At 46.6% G+C, this 19,931-nt stretch overlaps 1 protein-coding gene across 5 annotated transcripts in view; it reads right to left on the bottom strand.

Annotated features, from left to right (window-relative positions):
- Window positions 1-19,931, bottom strand: part of vps13a (vacuolar protein sorting 13 homolog A) — a 366,579-nt gene that overhangs the window by 319,124 nt on the left and 27,524 nt on the right. The gene's annotated exons all lie outside the window — the stretch shown is intronic.

The raw sequence follows: 19,931 nt of genomic DNA, 5'->3' as shown, positions 1-19,931 counted from the left end.
GGAATGAACAAAACTGACTCATGTAAGAGTGATATTCCCCGAAAGCAATATTTTCCCCAAAAACAATATTTTCTGCATGATTTCAATTCACTATTAAATTATTCAAATTATCTAGCAAGGATGATTCCATACCATATGACCGTTACAGTACTGCCACATACATACCAACACTTAAAGAATTCATGCATTCTACAGTTCTTCATAGGGAAAAAGACTTCGATATAGAATGGTTTACAGTGCAATAGCAAATGAACTGAACTGCACCCTCAGAGTGATTCCGGGGAGTGGTATTAACATTAAGGTCCGCTGCTGTGTCTTGTAGGTTTTGTTTGTGCCGGCGTGGCTTATGAATTACTAGTCAGGTGGGTTGGGGCATCCCTCTCTCATATTGTGCCTAAGTTATGTAAAGAGTGTTGCCATTGTACTGGCTAACCATTAAAATAATGCAAGGAAAGATACCAGATTTTTTTTTTAAAACTTCTCCTGATTCAGGCTAAAAATACATGATTTTCCCAGACTGGGTTATTTTCTGTAGTGTCTTAATCCACAGTAACTATGTGTAGTGGTCCATCTGCCATTACTTGTGGGATGTATTAACTGGCTACACTAAAAGGAAGCCCTGGAGTTTACATATATTTAGGTGCAGGGGTATCTCAATGGGGAAGCCCAAAAAGCAGTATGTTGGAATCTCTATCGCTGACAGGGCCCTAAGCTCTCCTTACCACAACTAGAATCTGGAAATCCCACTGGTATAAGATGCCTGTCCAGTGGCAGGTAGTTTTAAATGGATTCAACCCTATGTACACCACAGGAAAATCCACCAGAGAGGGGTTCTGTGCATGCCAAATGCCTCGACTGTTACTATTGGCTGCTTACCTACATTGTTCCAGACTCCTTTGTTTATAATCTATAAGATGGAAGGACAAAGCATGAAACTGAACTCAATTCAGGATCCAGACTATTTTAACATTAAAGGCATTGATAGCTATTGTATTTGCTCGGGTGCCAAGAAGGGGACTCCCTTTCCTCTAAGTCACAATTAGTAATCCTTGGTGCCAAATAAAGCTGAACAATGCTCCCCAAAAGTTACCAGATGAAACAAGCTCTCACTATCACTAGCTGAAGGGAAACTACTCTGTGACAAAAACAAAGCATTTTGCCTAGCTTTAGAATTGCGTCCCCAGCTTAACTCAATACAATGTTGTAAAGGCAACTGGTTGGTTTGGTCTCCAGGTAGAAGATTTCAGAATGAGTCAAGTTATGCAACTCAAGAACAAACAACTGTGTGTCTTGTTCAGCTGTGCATATGACAGACAGCTCCTTTTGAAATTGATGTGGAGATGCCGGTGATGGACTGGGGTTGACAATTGTAAACAATTTTACAACACCAAGTTATAGTCCAGCAATTTTATTTTAAATTCACAAGCTTTCGGAGATTTTCTCCTTCCTCAGAAACATTTGCCTGAGGAAGGAGAAAATCTCCGAAAGCTTGTGAATTTAAAATAAAATTGCTGGACTATAACTTGGTGTTGTAAAATTGTTTACAATTACCTTTTGAAATTAGCTGACAACTATTCAAGTTCAAAAGCCTCCGTGACTGTTTAGCAATATTTAATTAGCTTCAACTGTACAAATTAGAGAGTCAGTCTGCAACTTAAGTAGTGATCAGACTAGTTACCTCCTACAATTGCTAATACAAGAAAATATCTGCACATATTAAAGTTAATTAGAAAATCTATACTTCAGTGCACAAATTGTGAACCAATTAAAATTTTCTATAATTTCAAAAGCTGGCACAGTAACATCTCCTATAAGTATAAAAAACAGATTCAGTAGCGTAGTGGTTATCTTACTGGACTAGTGATAGAGGACTGGACCAATAATCCAGAAGTGGTGTAGTAGCAAGCCACTCAGTTGTATCAAATCATACTGCAGAGGTTCAAGACGACCTTCTCAGGGTATCGAGAGATGGACCATAAATGCTGTGTCTTGCCAGCCGCCCATATCCCGAGAATGAGTATATTACTGTTATTTATTGTTATAGTTTGTTCAATAAATTAATTTGTCAGTTACAGCCTATAACAAGGTCCGGTATTTGCAAAACTCTGCTGCTTCTCAAAGGCACAAGGAAGACCCTGAGGAGGCACAGGATAGATCCAGCAGCTAAAGCAATTCCAAAGAAAGGTTTCCTTGGGACACTATTGGAAGAGAAAGAATCATACGTTTGCAATATTCTACTACTTCTAAAAGACATGAGGAAGATTCGGCGGAGGCAAGTAGAGCACTCAATAGTGAGCTGGTAACGGATTGAGGTGACAACAGAGTGAAACCAGTACTTCCATAACAGGAATTTGGCTAGAGTGCAAATTGAGAGCAGGAGATAGGGGAGCAGAATGCTGGGGGTCAGGCGGTTGGATGAAAAGAAAATGAAAAAAAGAGAAAGGGTGGGGGGTGGGATTAGCAATTCAGTTAGGAATACTGTATTAATAGGAGATTTGATAGTTAGAGGGGTGATACTATATTTTGCAGTCCTGATGCTTTGTAGCCAAAGTAACATTTTAGAAAGACCGGGAAATATGGAAGGGGAAGGAAAACAGACAGCCACCATGGTTCACATGGGAGCCAACAATATAGGAAAGGAAAGGCTGAGCATCCTGCAAAAGGATTTGAGGAGATTAGGAAGCAGGTTTAGAAGCTGTGCCTCAAGGATGAGCTACATCTTAACAGGAAGAGAACTAATGAACTGGCAAAATGAATAAATAGGAAACTGAAGAGTTATTCAAACTAGGAAAGAAAGGGACAGAGAAAATAGAAGCAATCAGAAATAGTAAATACAAAAAAGGTAGAAATAGGATGTAAATACACAAATAAAAAATAATTTAGCATGCAGAAGGAATAAAGGAGGAAAATCAAATTGACCAGTTATAAGAAAAGACAGAGATAAAGGAATGAGGTATGACCTTGAACAAAAAAAAGTTACGGAAAAGGGTAGTGTCAAATACAGCAAACAAAGAAAAGATGAAGTGTATGTATTGCAATGCTCAGAATGTGGGAAATAAACTGGGGGAATTAGAAGCAAGTATGCCACAGGAAAATATAGATTTAACACCATGAACAGAAACTTGGCTGCAAACTTGACTGGAGTTATAATATTTTTAGGGCAGGCAGATTAGAAAGAAAGGAGGAGTAATAATATTGGAGAGGTGTGATGTACACAAAAAGAGGTTCTGACAATCAGACTAGAGATCAGAAATAAAAAATAAATTGTTACATCAGTGGGATTTTACTACAGAACCAGTAATTGTGGAAGGCAAATGGACGAGGAAATCTGTAGACAGACCAAGGAGATGAGTAAGAATAACAAAATTGTTATCCTCGGAGGTATTAATTACTCGTGCACTGATTGGGACAAGGAGGAAGTAAGCTGAGGAAAGGGAATGGAATTTGTAAAATGAGTGCAGGGCTCCTCCCTCAAGCAATACGTCGTATGCCTACAAGGGGAGAGGCTTTGCTAAATCTAGTTTATGAGTGATGAAATAGATCAGGTAGCTGAATTAAATGTGAGTGAACACTTAAGAAATAGTGACCATGACATGAGGTTCAAATAGAAAGGGAAAAAGTTAGTACAAAACTAAAGGCATCAGTTTGGAATTGGGCAAATTTTAGAAAGATGAAGAGTGAGCCAGCTGTGGTGACGTGGAAACAGAAATTGGTACAAAGGACTGTAGGTCAACAATGGGATGTTTTTAAAAAGGAGATTGCAAAGTTACTGAATATAGCAGATGCTGCAAATTTAAAATAAAAACAGAAAATGCTGGAGAAGCTCAGCAAGTGAGAGAGCATCTGTGGAGAAAGAAACAGAGTTTCAGATCGAAACTTTTCATCAGAACCATAAGATTACCTACAGGCATGATAGTTTAACATCTGTTGCAGGTAAAGTTTTGGAATCTTTAATTAAATATAATGGGCGCTAAATTGGGCTATGTAGCGCCCATTGTTTCGGCGCTACACAGCCTCTCTGACATTCAAGATAGCGTCTTGGATACACAGACACGTTGCCAGTGTGACATGCGCTGGACGCCGTCTTGGTATAGGAGTTAGCGCATGCGCAAATACCGAATACTGGAAGCATGTAAAGTAGAGAGAAAATGCGTGCAGTGTGCAACACTGATTTAAAGTGATAAGGTCCAAAATGGTGTCCAACGCTCAACTCAACGCACAGGCTTAACCCCGACCATCTGAACATGTCTTACAGTGCCTGAAGGACCCCCCCGACCAGCGCTATTTAAAGGGGCCATGCAGGTGTTACAGGTTAGTTGATGGATTATTGCTTCTGGCTGCTGGAGAAGTAGGAAGTGTTTTTTGAAGCTTCCTGTTCTAACAGAGTTCCTAGACTACATTTGAGAGTGGTTTGGCAGGTACTGCCTTACGGGTCAGAAAGTTACAACCGTGGTTGAACAACATTCCTGCTAACCACTTGCGGTCTGCTAGGGCTCCCGCTGGGCATTGAGCGCGACAGGGAGCATGCAGAGAGGCCACGCGTAGCAGGTCAAGCTGTGAGGAGACCGAGGACAAGGAGGCGCAGGGCAGTGAGCAAGAGGCCCTAGCCAAAGAGGGCTTTCCGGGACCAATTCTCTTACTTCAACATGACCGAGGAGGATTGCATCCTATGCCTGAGGTTCACCAAGGAAGCCGTGACTGAGATCTGTCAACTGGTGCGGCCACAACTGCAGCCTCAGAGCAGGGCAATGTCAGCATTGTCTGTGGCTGTGAAGGTCACCGTGGCGCTGAATTTCTACAGCTCAGGAGCATTTTAGGCCTCTGCTGGTGACATATGCAACATCTCACAGTATGCAGTGCACTGCTGCATAAGGGAGGTCACAGACACACTGTGCCAGATGGGGAACAGGTTCATCACCTTCCCTCTCCACAGAGACAAGCAGAACGAGCGAGCACGGGGGTTCGCCCGCATTACTAACTTTCCCATCATGCAGGGTGCCATTGACTGCACGCACATTGTCCTGCATGCCCCGCACATCAACTCAGCCGTCTTCGTCAACCAAAAGAGCTTCCACTCCCTCAGCATGCAGGTGGTGTGCGACCACATGCATCGAATCATGGAGGTCAATGCCCGCTATCCTGGGAGCAGTCACGTTATGCGGCAGTCCAATGTGCCAGCTATCTGTCACCCGACTCGGCAAGTCAAAGGCCTGCTACTGGGCGACGAGGGCTATCCCCTCGCCGCGGCTCATTACACCGGTCAGGAACCCATGCACACAGCAGGCCTATAATGAGATCCATGCTGCCACAAGCAACATCGTGGAGCAGACCATAGGCCTTCTCAAACAACGCTTCTGCTGCCTGGACCGGTCTGGAGGAACCCTGCAGTACTCCCGAGCAGGTGGGCAGATTTGTGGTCGTATGCTGCATGCTGCACAACCTCGCCATCATGAGGGACCAGCCTTTGCCACCAATGATTGGAGAAGATCCTGAGCCAAAGATGGAGGAGGAGGAGGTTGAGGTGGAGGCGGAGGCAGAAGGGGTGGAGCCAGTAGAGGAAGTGGAGAAGATGCAAGGGTGCAACAGGAACCACACGCCTTGTCTGCAAGGGCTCTGTGTGCTCGCCTGATCCGTGCCCGCTATCAATAATTTGAACCATATCCCCCAACTCACCAACAGTCCTACACTCCCAACCTTTCCGCTCCCACAAGACAATCAATTCACCCTCCATCTGATTACACATTGGTGTCCCACTCAGCTCATTGCATAAATAAAAACCACCACCAAATGCAAAAATCAGTATCATTTATCAATGAATAAATGAAATTATGCAAACAAAACAGAACTATTCACCCTTGTGCATTCCCTTAGTGCTTTTACCTATCCTAGTGCTCCTACGAGGTGCTTTCCCAGTGGCTGGTGGGAGGCTGCTGGCCTTCAATGGAGGAGCGTACAAATGGCCTTAAAAGACAACCTCGAGCAGCTCTGGGCCGGGAGGACCCAGCTTCAGACAGACTAGATGCAGGAAGGATGTTCCTGATGGCTGTGAAGTCCAGAACCAGGGATCATAGTCTAAGGATACAGGGTATGCCATTTAGAACAGAGATGAGGAGAAATTTCTTCACTCAGAGGGTGGTGAACCTACGGAATTCTCTACCACAGAAGGCAGTGGAGGCCATGTCATTAAATATATTCAAGAAGGAGATAGATATATTTCTTAATGCTAAAGGGATCAAGGGATATGGGGGAAAAGTGGGAACATGGTACTGAGTTAGACGATCAGCCACGATCATTTTGAATGGCGGAGCAGGTCCGAGGGGCTGAATGGCCGACTCTTGCTCCTATTTTTTTCTATGCACCATCGCAGCATGGGTTGCAGCAGTCTGGCCTGGCCGGCCAACAGGCAACAACAGGGGCAGAGTGGCAGGGGTGGGCGCAGGAAGGCTGTCATCCTGAGAGAGGACAGAGGGTCCGACTGCCATGGCGTCACTGCCACTTTCCCAGGGTGTCACCTCAGCAATCCTGATCTGCTGGAGAACGGATTGCTGGAATGCTGTGACACGCTGGAAGCCCTGTTCCACAGTGGCCCCAGAGCCACGAAAGCAGCAGTCTGAGCTCCAAATGCAGCAGTCAGACCTTGGATGGTAGATGATTGTGCTGCAATGGAAGCCATGATGGTCATCGTGACAGCACCTCCCAAACAGACGACATCTACCACCTAGAAGGACGAGGGCAGCAGGCACATGGGAACACCACCACCTGCACATTCCCTTCCAAGTCATACACAATCCCAACTTGGAAATATATCGCCCTTCCTCCATCGTCGCTGGGTCAAAATCCTGGAACTCCCTTCCTAACAGCACTGTGGGAGAACCTTCACCACACGGACTGCAGCGGTTTAAGGCAGCTCACCACCACCTTCTCATGCATCGGCATCATGGTGGGTTCCATAGGTGCGCTGATGGAAAGGATGGGCTCCAAGCTCTGCACAAAGCCCTGTATCAAATTGGAGCTGGATTCCTCCATGCCCCTCCTCACTGTGCGCAGGCTTTCTGGTAGGTTTTGCAGTGCCTTAGCATTTGTTGGTGTACGCCCAGCAGCCGCCTTCTGTAGCCTGACCCATCGAAGTCCTCATTTTTTTTTTATTCGTTCATGGGATGTGGGCGTCGCTGGCAAGGCCAGCATTTATTGCCTATTCCTAATTGCCCTCGAGAAGGTGGTGGTGAGCCGCCTTCTTAAACCGCTGCAGTCTGTGTGGTGAAGGTTCTCCCACAGTGCTGTTAGGAAGGGAGTTCCAGGATTTTGACCCAGCGACGATGGAGGAAGGGCGATATATTTCCAAGTCGGGATTGGGTATGGCTTGGAAGGGAACGTGCAGGTGGTGTTGTTCCCATGTGCCTGCTGCCCTCGTCCTTCTAGGTGGTAGATGTCGTCTGTTTGGGAGGTGCTGTCGAAGAAGCCTTGGCGAGTTGCTGCAGTGCATCTGGTGGATGGTACACACTGCAGCCATTGTGCGCTGGTGGTGGAGGGAGTGAATGTTTAGGGTGGTGGATGGGGTGCCGATCAAGCGGGCTTTGTCCTGGATGGTGTCAAGCTTCTCGAGTATAGTTGGAACGGCACTCATCCAGGCAAGTGCAGAGTATTCAATCGCACTCCTGACTTGTGCCTTGTAGATGGTGGAAAGGCTTTGGGGAGTCAGGTGAGTCAGTTGCCACAGAATACCCAGCCTCTGACCTGCTCGTGTAGCCACAGTATTTATGTGGCTGGTCCAATTATGTTTCTGGTCAATGGTGACCCCCAGGATGTTGATGGTGGGGGATTCGGCGATGCAAATGCCGTTGAATGTCAAGGGGAGTTGGTTAGATTCTCTCTCGTTGGAGGTGGTTATTGCCTGGCATTTGTCTGACGCGAATGTTACTTGCCACTTATCAGCCCAAGACTGGATGTTGTCCAGGTCTTGCTGCATACGGGCACGGACTGCTTCATTATCTGAGGGGTTGCGAATGGAACTGAACACTGTGCAATCATCAGCGAACATCCCCATTTCTGACCTTATGACGGAGGGAAGGTCATTGATGAAGCAGCCGAAGATGGTTGGCTCTAGGACACTACCCTGAGGAATTCCTGCAGCAATGTCCTGGGGCTGAGATGATTGGCCTCCAACAACCACTACCATCTTCCTTTGTGCTCGGTACGACTCCAACCACTGGAGAGTTTTCCCCGATTCCCACTGACTTCAATTTTACTAGGGCTCCTTGATGCCACACTCGGTCAAATGCTGCCTTGATGTCAAGGGCAGTCACTCTCACCTCACCTCTGGAATTCAGCTCTTTTGTCCATGTTTTGACCAAGGCTGTAATGAGGTCTGGAACCGAGTGGTCCTGGCGGAACCCAAACTGAGCATTGGTGAGCAGGCTATTGGTGAGTAAGTACCGCTTGACAGCACTGTCGACGACACCTTTCATCACTTTGCTGATGATTGAGAGTAGACTGATGGGGCGATAATTGGCCGGTTTGGATTTGTCCTGCCCTTTTTTTTTTATGGACAGGACATACCTGGGCAATTTTCCACATTGTTGGGTAGATGCCAGTGTTGTAGCTGTACTGGAACAGTTTGGCTAGAGGCGCGGCTCGTTCCGGAGCACAAGTCTTCAGCACTACAGCTGGGATGTTGTTGGGGCCCATAGCCTTTGTTGTTTCCAGTGCACTCAGCCATTTCTTGATATAGCGTGGAGTGAATCGAATTGGCTGAAGACTGGCTTCTGTGATGGTGGGGATATCGAGAGGAGGCCGAGATGGATCATCTCTTTGGCACTTCTGGCTGAAGATGGTTGCAAACGCTTCAGCCTTGTCTTTTGCACTCACGTGCTGGACTCTGCCATCATTGAGGATGGGGGATGTTTACAGAGCCTCCTCCTCCAGTTAGTTGTTTAATTGTCCGCTTCCATTCCCGACTGGATGTGGCAGGACTGCAGAGCTCTGATCTGATCCGTTGGTTGTGGAATCGCTTAGCTCTGTCTATAGCACGTTGCTTCTGCTGTTTAGGATGTATGTAGTCCTGATCACCACCTTATTTTTAGGTACGCCTGGTGCTGTTCCTGGCATGCTCTTCTACACTCCTCATTGAGCCACGGTTGATCCCCTAGCTTGTTGGTAATGGTAGAGTGAAGAATATGCCGGGTCGTGCGGTTACAGATTGTGCTGGAATACAATTCTGCTGCTGATGATGGCCCACAGAACCTCATGGATGCCCAGTTTTGAGCTGATAGATCTTTTCTGAATCTATCCCATTTAGCTCGGTGGTAGTGCCAGACAACACGCTGGATGGTGTCCTCAGTGTAAGGACGGGGCTTCATCTCCACAAGGACTGTGCGTTGGTCACTCCTACCAATACTGTCATGGACAGATGCATTTGCGACACGTAGATTGGTGAGGACGAAGTCAAGTAGGTTTTTCCCTCGTGTTGGTTCGCTCACCACCTGCCGCAGGCCCAGTCTGGCAGCTATGTCCTTCAGGACTCGGCCAGCTCAGTCAGTAGAAGTACTGCCGAGCCACTCTTGGTGATGGACATTGAAGTCCCCCACCCAGAGTACATTCTGTGCCCTTGCTACCCTCAGTGATTCCTTCAAGTGGTGCTCAACATGGAGGAGGACTGATTCATCAGCTGAGGGAGGGTGATAGGTGGTAATCGGCAGGAAGTTTGCTTGCCTATGTTTGACCTGATGCCATGAGATTTCTTGCGGTCCAGAGGATTCCCAGGGCCACTCCCTCCTGACTGTATACCACTGTACTGCCACCTCTGGTAGGTCTGTCCTGCTGGTGGGACAGGACATTACCAGAGATGGTGATGGAAGAGTCTGGGACGTTGGCTGAAAGGTATGATTCTGTGAGTATGACACTGTCAGGCTGTTGCTTGACTAGTCTGTGGGACAGCTCTCCCAATTTAGGCACAAGTCCCCAGATGTTAGTGAGGAGGATTTTGCAGGGTCAACTGGGCTTGGTTTGCCTTTGTCATGTCCGGTGCCTCGTGGTCCGATGACGTGCGGTCCGTCCGGTTTTATTCTTATGACTTTTCGTAGCGAGATTTTACAACTGAGTGGCTTGCCAGGCCATTTCAGAGGGCGATTAAGAATCAACCACATTGCTGTGCATCTGGAGTCACATATAGGCCAGACCGGGTAAGGACGGCTGGTTCCCTTCCCTAAAGGACATTAGTGAACCAGATGGGTTTTTAACGACAATCCGGTAGTTTCATGGCCACCATTACTGATACTAGTATTTTACTTCCAGATTTTATTTAATTAATTGAATTTAAATTCCCCAGCTGCCGTGGCAGGATTTGAACTCATGACTCTGGACTATTAGTCCAGGCCTCTGGATTACTTGTCCAGTAACATAACCACTATGCTACCATACCCTCTTTCTCCTCTGCAGCAGAACTAATGAGCGACCTCGCCCTGGGGCGAGCTGGCACCTGTGGTATCCGTTCCACCCGCCCCGGCTCCTGCGCACTTGTGCTCGGTGTCTCACCACGTGCAGATCCCTCCTCTAACCTAACCTCTGAAGGACGCGCGGTGTCAGTGTCTGAGTTGGTGGAAGCAAGTGTCAGAGCGAGTGATGGCGTGGCTTCAGTGTCCTCCTCCTCGGACGGTGCTGCCACGTGCTCCTGGGTATCTGCAATGTCAAAGGGAAATAGGTTGAGTTGTGGAGCCGAGAGAGGAGCAAGTAAGACATGCGTGCTGACAGCATCTGCAACACGTGAGTCAGAAAAGATTATGGGAGGAGGGAGATGGGGAAAAGGAGAAGGAGCATTAGCTAGGCGGAGACCCCTTCATCGGGACCTCCAGCGCAGCATGTTGTGTCGGCTGCAGCGACGGCCCGCTGAATGATCCTCAGCACTGTATCCTCTGGGGGGGGGGGGGTGGTGAGGACGTGTATACGTGCCCGTCCACCCTCAGCTCCCTCCTGCTGCCAGCTGTTATGCACCACCTTCTCCTGCAAGACAGGGGGCATTGTGTCAGTGAGTATCCTGGAAGGTGCATGGGTGATGGACCTGTGGTGATCGAATAGCTGCCAGTTTGTGTGACTTGTAAGTGGTAGATGTGTGGCCTGCAAGTGTGGTGCTACGTTCGGGTAAGATGCAGCATGCCGAGTGCAGCATTGCGTATAGATGGGCAGTGTTTATTGGGTGGGTGGGTGACAGGGAGTGTGAAGCGTGGAGCAGTGGTGCAGTTGGTAGGGTGTGCTACTTGATACTTGCATTCACTCATCTGGACCACTCGTGTCAAATCATTGAACTTATTTCAGCACTGCACCCACATGCGTGGTGCAATGCTCCTGGCGTTTACTTCCTGCGGCACAGCCTGCCAATGCCTGCGGAGCTGCAGTCTGGAGGGTCTCCAACCGCCCTGTGGGGACATGTCGGCCCTCCTTTCATCCACGCCTTCCGCCAAGGCCTCCAGAGCATCATCAGAGAAGCCCTCTCTCGTGCCAGTCCTACTATTCACGTGGCCATCTTTCCCTCCTCCAAGTAAGCTGTGTAGCTGCCATTTGAAATGTGCACCTTTAAGAGGTGCAGGGTGCTGATGACGTGCGCTGTGCACGCCCCATTTCCAACTTCCTCATTCTCCGTGCAGCCTCTCAGCAGCGCAGCTTGCGCTGGCTGCACGGAGATATCATGATAATTAGCAGGCAGCACTAAGTTCACGTACTGCCTGCGTAGGGTCCATCGGGCGGGGAGTACTAGCGCATCACGCTACCCCCGCCCAAAAACGAACCTTATCAAATTATTCCCCTCCGACATCTAGATGAAGAGAAAATAATTAGAAGCAGCCAACATGGAGTTCAAAATAGAAAATCCTAAACGGAATTCTGTGAAGTGACAGAAATGGTAGGATAGGGGAAATGCAGAGGATGTATTTGTACATGGACTTTCAGAAAGTCTTTGACAAGGGACCACGCAGGAGGCTATTGAAGAAGATTAAGGGGTGTGAAGTTAAAGGAAGGGTAGGAAATTTGATTAAAAACTGGTTACAAGAGAGGAACCAGAGAGTAGAACTTGAAGGCAGTTTCTCAGAATTGTTGGAAGTGGGTAGCGGTGTCCCACTGGGTTCTGCCTGGGGTTGCTTCTGTTCACTGTATACATCAACAATTTGGATATCGGGCTCAAGGGAGTGGTGTCCAAATTTGCAGACGATGCTAAAATTGGAGGCATGGCAAATAATTCTGAGGACCAAAGGAAGCTGCAAGGGGATATTGATCATGTGGTGAATTGGGCAAAAACATGGTAGACAGAGTTCAATATCAGTAAATGTGAGGTGGTACTTTTATTTTTTACAGCCAAAATGTATCAATTATACTTTGAATGGGGGAAAGCTGGGTGCTGTGCAAGAGCAAAGGGATTGGAGGATTCAGGTTCACAAAACATTAAAACAGTACAGGGGTTGAATTGGTTAACCCCTGAAAATGGACGCTGGGATTACAGTGCACGATTAACCCACGCCCAGTTGTTGAGATGCAAGCAGCATGTAACATTCATGCTGCCTAATGATTTCTACAATTGCTGCATGCAGCCAGCGCTACCTGCGCTGTTGATTGGCTGCACGCACCAGCAGGGGGCCCTGATATCGTGAGTGGCTAGCACTACTTACAGAAGTGTACTGTGGCTACAGGGAGACCTGGAATTGGTGTGGCAACTAACTCTGTGCTGGAATTTACTGAGGAACTGCTCGGCCTGCGACAAAACATGCACCGAGGTTCTCAGACGACGCACTAGAGGCCTTGGTGCAAGAGGTGGACGCACAGAGGGGGAAACTTTACCTGCAAGGGTCTCTGCATACCTAACCTTCCTTCTTGCTCCCCACTTCTCCCTAATCCCACAATTTTTTCTGACTCATGTGCTGCAGATGGTGTGAGCATGCACGAGTTTCTTTCTCCTCTCCCCTCACCACAACTGAACTCGTGTCCTTTTGTCATTGCAGATACCCAAGAACTGGAACCAGCACCATCAGAGGAGGAAGAGGATGATGACAGTGACAATGCAGACACACCGTCACTCAATCTTACAATCGCAGCCACCAGCTCAGACAGAATACGCTTACTTTAGAGGCTCGGTTAGAGGAAGGATCTGCTTGTGGTGAGACACTGGGCAGGGGGAATGGATACCGCAGGTGCCAGCTCGCCGGATGGAGAGGTCGCACACTGGTTCTGCTGCCAAGAAGTCAGATCGTGACTTCGATAGGGCAGGCTACAGAAGGCGGCAGATGGGCATACACAACCAAATGCTTGGTGCACTGGAAAGCGTGCCAGAAAGCCTGCACGCAGTATTAAGGAGTATGGAGGAGTCCAGCTCCATCTTGACACAGGGCTTTGTGCAGAGCTTGGAGCCCACCAATTCCCACATGGAACGGGTGGTCACCTCCATCAGCACACCTGTGGAACCACCATGATACAGTGTCGGATGACCGATGTCACAGCTTCCACTGCAGCACAAACATCTACCATCCAAGGCTGACTGATGCGTTTGGAGCTCAAACTGTTGCCTTGGAAGCTCAGACTCCTGCTATCGTGGCTCTGGGTTCCATTGTGGAACAGGGCTTCCAAGACATCACAGCAGTCCAGCAATCTTTCTCCAGCAGATCATCAGGATTGCTAAGGCACCGCCCCAGGCAAGTGGCAGTGGCGCCATGGAAGACGAACCAGCTGTCCTCTCTCAAGACGACAGCCTTCCTGCTCCCACCCCTGCCACTCTGCCAGTGCCCTCGCCTGTCTGCCAGTCGGGCTAAACTGCTTCAGCCCAGGCAGAGATGGTGCAGTCTGAAGCCAGGCCCCCTCGGCTGAAGAGTTGCTCAAGGTTGTCCTCCAAGATCATCTGCACGCTCCTCAATTGAAGGTCAGCAGCCTTCTACTACCCATGCTCCAGCCACTGGGGATGCACCTCATAGGAACACTAGGATAGGTAAAGGCAAGTTCTAAGGGAATGCACAAGGGTGAATAGTCTCATTTTGTTTGAATTATGACGTGTTAATTTATAAATTTGGATCTGAATTTGCATTTGGTGTTGGTTTTCATTTCTGCAATGGGCTGAGGGAGGAAACAATGTGTAAGGAGGACGATTTGATGGTCTTGAGAGAGAGGAAAGGTAAGGAGTGTGGGACTGTTGGTGAATGGGGAGGTGTCATTGAGGTTACTGGTATCGCTCATTAATCAGCTAATCATGCAGAGCTGTGGCAGAAATGGCCTGTCTACCTTGTTGCTTCCTTGCCGCACCTCCTCCTCCATTTCATCCTCCGTCTCAGGTTCTCGCCCGATAGGCAGCGGCAAGGGCTGTTCCCTCATAATGGCGAGGTTGTGCAGCACGCATCATACATCGACAAATCTTGATACCTGTTCAGGTGAGTATTGCTCCAGAGCAGTCCAGGCAGTGGAAGCATTGTTTGAGTACGCCTATGGTGTGCTCTATGATGTCCCGTGTGGCAGCATGGCTCTCACTGTACACCTGCTATGCATGTGTGCGTGCGTTCCTGACCAGAGTCATGAGCCATTTCATGACTGGATAACCCTCGTCATCCAGTAGCCAGCCTTTGACTTGCCATGCTGGTTGAAATATAGGAGGCACGTTGGACTGCCGCAGAATGAAGGAGTCATGACTGCTGCCAGGATAGCACACCAGCTGGACATTGAGGGAATGGAATCCCTTTCTGTTCATAAATATGGCCAAGTTCAGGTGTGGAGCATGCATGGCAATGTGCACCCTGCACCATGGGGAAGCCTGCAATGCGAGCAAACCCTCGTGCACGCTCATGCTGCTTGTCTCTGTCCAGAAGAAACATGACGAATCTGTTTGAGTGTGTACAGAGCCTCCATGACCTCCCTTATACAGCAGTGCACTGCAAACTGCAAGATGTTGCTTATATCGCCAGCAGCAGCCTGAAAGGAGCCAGCGCCGTAAAAATTAAGCACCATGGTTACCTTGACAGCCACAGGTAATGCTGTCCTTGCCCTGCTCTGAGGATGCAGTTGACAAATCTCAGTCATGACCTCTTTCATGAGCCACAGCCGTCGGATGCACTGGTCGTCGATAAAGTTGAGGTAAGAGAATCAGTCCCTGAAGGCCCTCATTGAATACGGCCTCCTGCTGAGTGCCCTGCACCACCACCACCACCACCACCACCCCCCCCTCCTGCCAGCGTTGCACTATGCGTGGCCTCTCTGCACACTTCCAGTCAAGTCAAGGTAGCGTAGTGGTTATGTTACTGGGCTAGTAATCCAGAGGCCTGGACTAAAATCCAGTCACGAGTTCAAATCCCGCCACGGCGGCTGGCGAATTTAAATTCAATTAATTAAATAAAAAATCTGGAATTAAAATACTAGTATCAGTAATGATAGCCATGAAACTACCGGATTGTCGTAAAAACCCATCTGGTTCATTAATGTCCTTTAGGGAAGGAAACCTGCCGTCCTTACCCGGTCTGGCCTATGTGACTCCAGACCCACAGCAATGTGGTTGATTCTTAGTTGCCCTCTGAAATGGCCTAGCAAGCCACTCAGTTGTAAAAAATCTCGCTAGGGATGGGCAATAAATGCCGGCCTTGCCAGCGACGCCCACATCCCGTGAACGAATAAAAAAAAAAATCCCAGAGGAAGTCCTAGCAGGCCTCCGATGTCTGGCCGCAACCTTGTTCAGCACACTATTTTAAATGCCAGGAACAATACTGCACAACCAGCCAGGCCACTCTCCATGTAATAGAGCAACTTTCTCCAAACATAGGAAACTTCCACAAACACCCACAATTGTATCAGCAGCCAAAATAACTAATTCAGCAACTAACCTGTAATCCCTGTATGATCCCTTTAAATAGTGCAGGGTCCTTCATGCCCTTTAACTCCTGTTCAGCTGTGGAAGGGTAGGACAGTGCTTAGGCTGGAGCGGGGAGTTCAAAAGTGGTGCCTGCTGCTTCAAATCAACGTTGCACACTGATTAACGTAATAATTTCCCTACTTTACATGCTGCCAGCATTCGTTAGGTGCGCATGCACAAAAGCCTTTACCAAGATGGCGTCCTGCGCACGTCACTCGTGTGCATCTCGGACACCATTTTCAGGGCTCAGGAGTCCACATAACTACAATGAAGTTTAAAAAAACAATATTCTTTCATCTCTCTGTCCTAATCTCTTCCCTACCCTATAACTAGCAGTTAGGAGGCTCCTTGCTAAGAAGAGGGTATCTGGTCTGGATTCAGCACCACTTCAACAGCTTGAACAAAATCTGGAATTCTGAGAAAGTCAAATGCAAAAATCCACAAGTTGTTATACTGATCCACTACCCTTGGAGCACTTGCTAATGAAAACCACCATTAAAAACATTTTTAAGAAGCTAAAACTCTATGGAAAGTTACATCGGCAAAGTGATAATCGCATGCAACAATGGGACAAATTGGCAAAGGTAGTTTGGAGAACGAGTTCATGGAATGCATTAGAGACAGTTTCCTAAAGTGAAGTAGTCCAATCTGAAACTAGGGTCCTAAATCTAAACAAAGGAAACTACAAAGGTATGAGGAGTGAGTTGGCTATGATAGATTAGGAAGCTTCATTAAAAGACATGACAGTGGACAGGCAATGGCTAACATTTAAGGAACGAATGCATGAATTGCAACAGTTATACCTTCCTTTCTGGCGCAAAAACACAAAAGGAAAAGCGGCCCAATCATGGCTAACAAAAGAAATTAAGGATAGTATTAAATCCAAAGAGGAGTCATATAAAGTTGCCAGCAAAAGTAGTAAGCCTGAGGATTGGGAGCAGTTTAGAATTCAGCAAAAAAAGACCAAGAGATTGATTAAGAGGGGAATAATAGAGTATGACAGTAAACTTGCAAGGAACATAAAAGTGGACTGTAAAAGCTTCTACAAGTGTGTAAAAAGAAAAAGATTAGTGAAGACAAATGTAGGTCCCTTACAATCAGAAACAGGAGAATTTATAATGGGTAACAGGGAAATGGCAGAGCAATTAAACAAATACTTTAGTTCTGTCTTCCCGGGAGAGGACACAAATAACTTCCCAGAAATGCTAGGGAACCAAGGGACTCGTGAGAAGGAGGAATTAAAGGAAATTAGTATTAGTAAAAAAAGTGCTGGAGAAATTAATGGGACTGAAAGCCGATAAATCCACAGGGCCTGATAATCTGCATCCCAGAGTACTAAAAGAGGTAGCCATGGAAATAGTGGATGCATGAATTGTCACCTCCCAAAATTCTATAGATTATGGAACAGTTCCTGCAGATTGGAGGGTGGCAAATGTAACTCCGCTATTTAAAAAAGGAGGGAGAGAAAACAGGGAACTACAGTTAGCCTAACATCAGCAGTAGGGAAAATGCTAGTCCATTATAAAGGATGTGATAACAGGACACTTAGAAAATATCAACGGGATTAGACAAAGTCAACATGGATTTATGAAAGGGAAATCATTTTTGACAAACCTACTGGACTTTTTTGAGGATGTAACTGGTAGAATAGAAAAGGGAGAACCAGTGGACGTGGTTTATTTGGATTTTCAGAAGGCCTTTGATAAAGTCCCACATAAGAGGTTAGTGTGCAAAATTAAAGCACATGGGATTGGAGATAATATACTGACATGGATTGAAAATTGGTTAACAGACAGGAAACAGAGAAGGAATAAATGGGTCTTTTTTGGGGTGGCCAGGCAGTGACTAGTGGGGTACCGCAGGGATCAGTGCTTGGGCCCCAGCTATTCACAATATATATCAATGATTTAGATGAGGGAACCAAATGTAATATTTCCAAGTTTGCTGACGACACAAAACTAGGTGGGATTGTGAGGAGGATGTAAAGAGGCTTCAAGGCGATTTAGACAAGTTGAGTGAGTGGGCAAATACATGGCAGATGCAGCATAATGTGGATAAATGTGAAGTTATCCGCTTCGGAAGGAAAACCAGAAAGTATTATTTAAATGGTGATAGATTGGGAAATGTTGATGTACAAAGGGACCTGGGTGTCCTTGTACACCAGTCAATGAAAGCAAACATGCAGGTGCAGCAAGCAGTTAGGAAGGCAAATGGTATGTTGGCCTTCATTGCAAGAGGATTTGGGTACGGGAGCAAGGATGTCTTACTGCAGTTACACAGGGCCTTGGTGAGACCACACCTGGAGTATTGTGTGCAGTTTTGGTCTCCTTACCCAAGAAAGGATATACTTGCCATAGAGGAAGTGCAGCGAAGGTTCACCAGACTGATTCCTGGGATGGCAGGACTGTCGTATGAGGAGAGATTGGGTCGACTTGGCCTGTATTCACTCGAGTTTAGAAGAATGAGAGGGGATCTCATTGAAACATATAAAATTCTGACAGGCTGAACAGACTGGATGCAGAGATGATGTTTCCCCGGCTGGGGAGTCCAGAACGAGGGATCACGGTCACAGGATACTGGGACTGGGACATTTAGGACTGAGATGAGGAGAAATTTCTTCACTCAAAGGGTGGAGAACCTGTGGAATTCTCTACCACAGAAGGCTGTGGAGGCCAAGTCAATGAATATATTTAAGAAAGAGCTAGATAGATTTCTAGACACAAAAGGCATCAAGGGGTATGGGAAGAGAGCGGGAATATGGTATTGAGATAGAGGATCAGCCATGATCATATCGAATGGCGGAGCAGGCTCGAAGGGCCAAATGGTCTGCTCCTGCTCCTATTTTCTACGTTTCCTAGAACAATACGTCATGGAACCAACCAGGGAACAGGCTATTTTAAATCTTGCATTGTGTAATGAAACAGGATTAATTAGTAATCGCACAGTAAAGAATCCTCTGGGGAAGAGTGATCATAATATGATAGAATTTCACATTGAGTTTGAGAGTGATGTACTTAAGTCAGAAACTAGAGTCTTAAACTTAAATAAAGCCAGTTACATAGGTGTGAGGGGGAGGTTGGCTAAGGTAGATTGGGAATTAGTTTGAAGTGTATGACGGTAGATAAACAATGGCAAACATTTGAAGAAATATTTCAATATTCTCAACGAATAAACATTCCATTGAGAAATAAAAACTCCACAGGAAAAGTGATCTATCTGTGGCTAACTAAAGAAGTTAAGGATAGTGTTAGATTAAAAGAAGAGGCCAATAATGTTGCCAAGAGTAGTAAGCCTGAGGATTGGGAGAGTTTTAGAAACCAGTAAAGGACAACCAAAAAATTGATAAAAAGGGAAAAAAATAGAATATGAAAGAAAACTAACATGAAATATAAAAACGGATTGTAGGAGTTTCTACGAGCATATAAAAAGGAAGAGAGTAGCAAAAGTAAACGTTGGTCTTTTAGAGGCTGAGACAGGAGAAATTATGAAGAGGAAATCAGGAAATGGCAGAGACGTTAAACAAATATTTTGTATCTGTCTTCAGAGTAGAAGACATAAAAAGCATACCAGAAATAGTGGGGAACCAAGGGGCGAATGAGAGTGAGGAACTTAAAGTAATTAATATCAGTAGAGAAAAAGTACTTGAAAAACTAAGGGACTAAAAGCTGACAAATCCCCTGGACCTGATGGCCTACATCCAAGGGCTCTAAAAGAGGTGACTGCAGAGATAGTGGTTGTGATCTTCCAAAATTCCCTAGATTCTGGAACAGTCCCAGCGGATTGGAAGATAGCAAATGTAACCCCGCTATTAAAGAATGGAAGGAGAGAGAAAACAGTACAGGCCAGTTAGCCTGACAGTCGTCGGGAAAATGTTGGAATCCATTATTAAGAAAGTGGTAACAGGGCACTTAGAACATCATAATATGATTAAGCAGAGTTAACATGGTTTCATAAAAGGGAAATCGTGTTTGACAAATCTATTAAGAGTTTTTTTTGAGGATGTAACTCGCAAGGTAGATAAAGGGGAACCAGTGGATGTAGAATATTTGGATTTTCAAAAGGAATTCAATAA

This window comes from Heptranchias perlo, chromosome 4, assembly GCF_035084215.1.
Source record: "Heptranchias perlo isolate sHepPer1 chromosome 4, sHepPer1.hap1, whole genome shotgun sequence".
In the NCBI taxonomy this organism is placed as follows: domain Eukaryota; kingdom Metazoa; phylum Chordata; class Chondrichthyes; order Hexanchiformes; family Hexanchidae; genus Heptranchias; species Heptranchias perlo.
Note: the sequence above shows the minus strand (reverse complement) of the source record. Positions and strands in the feature narration are given on the sequence as shown.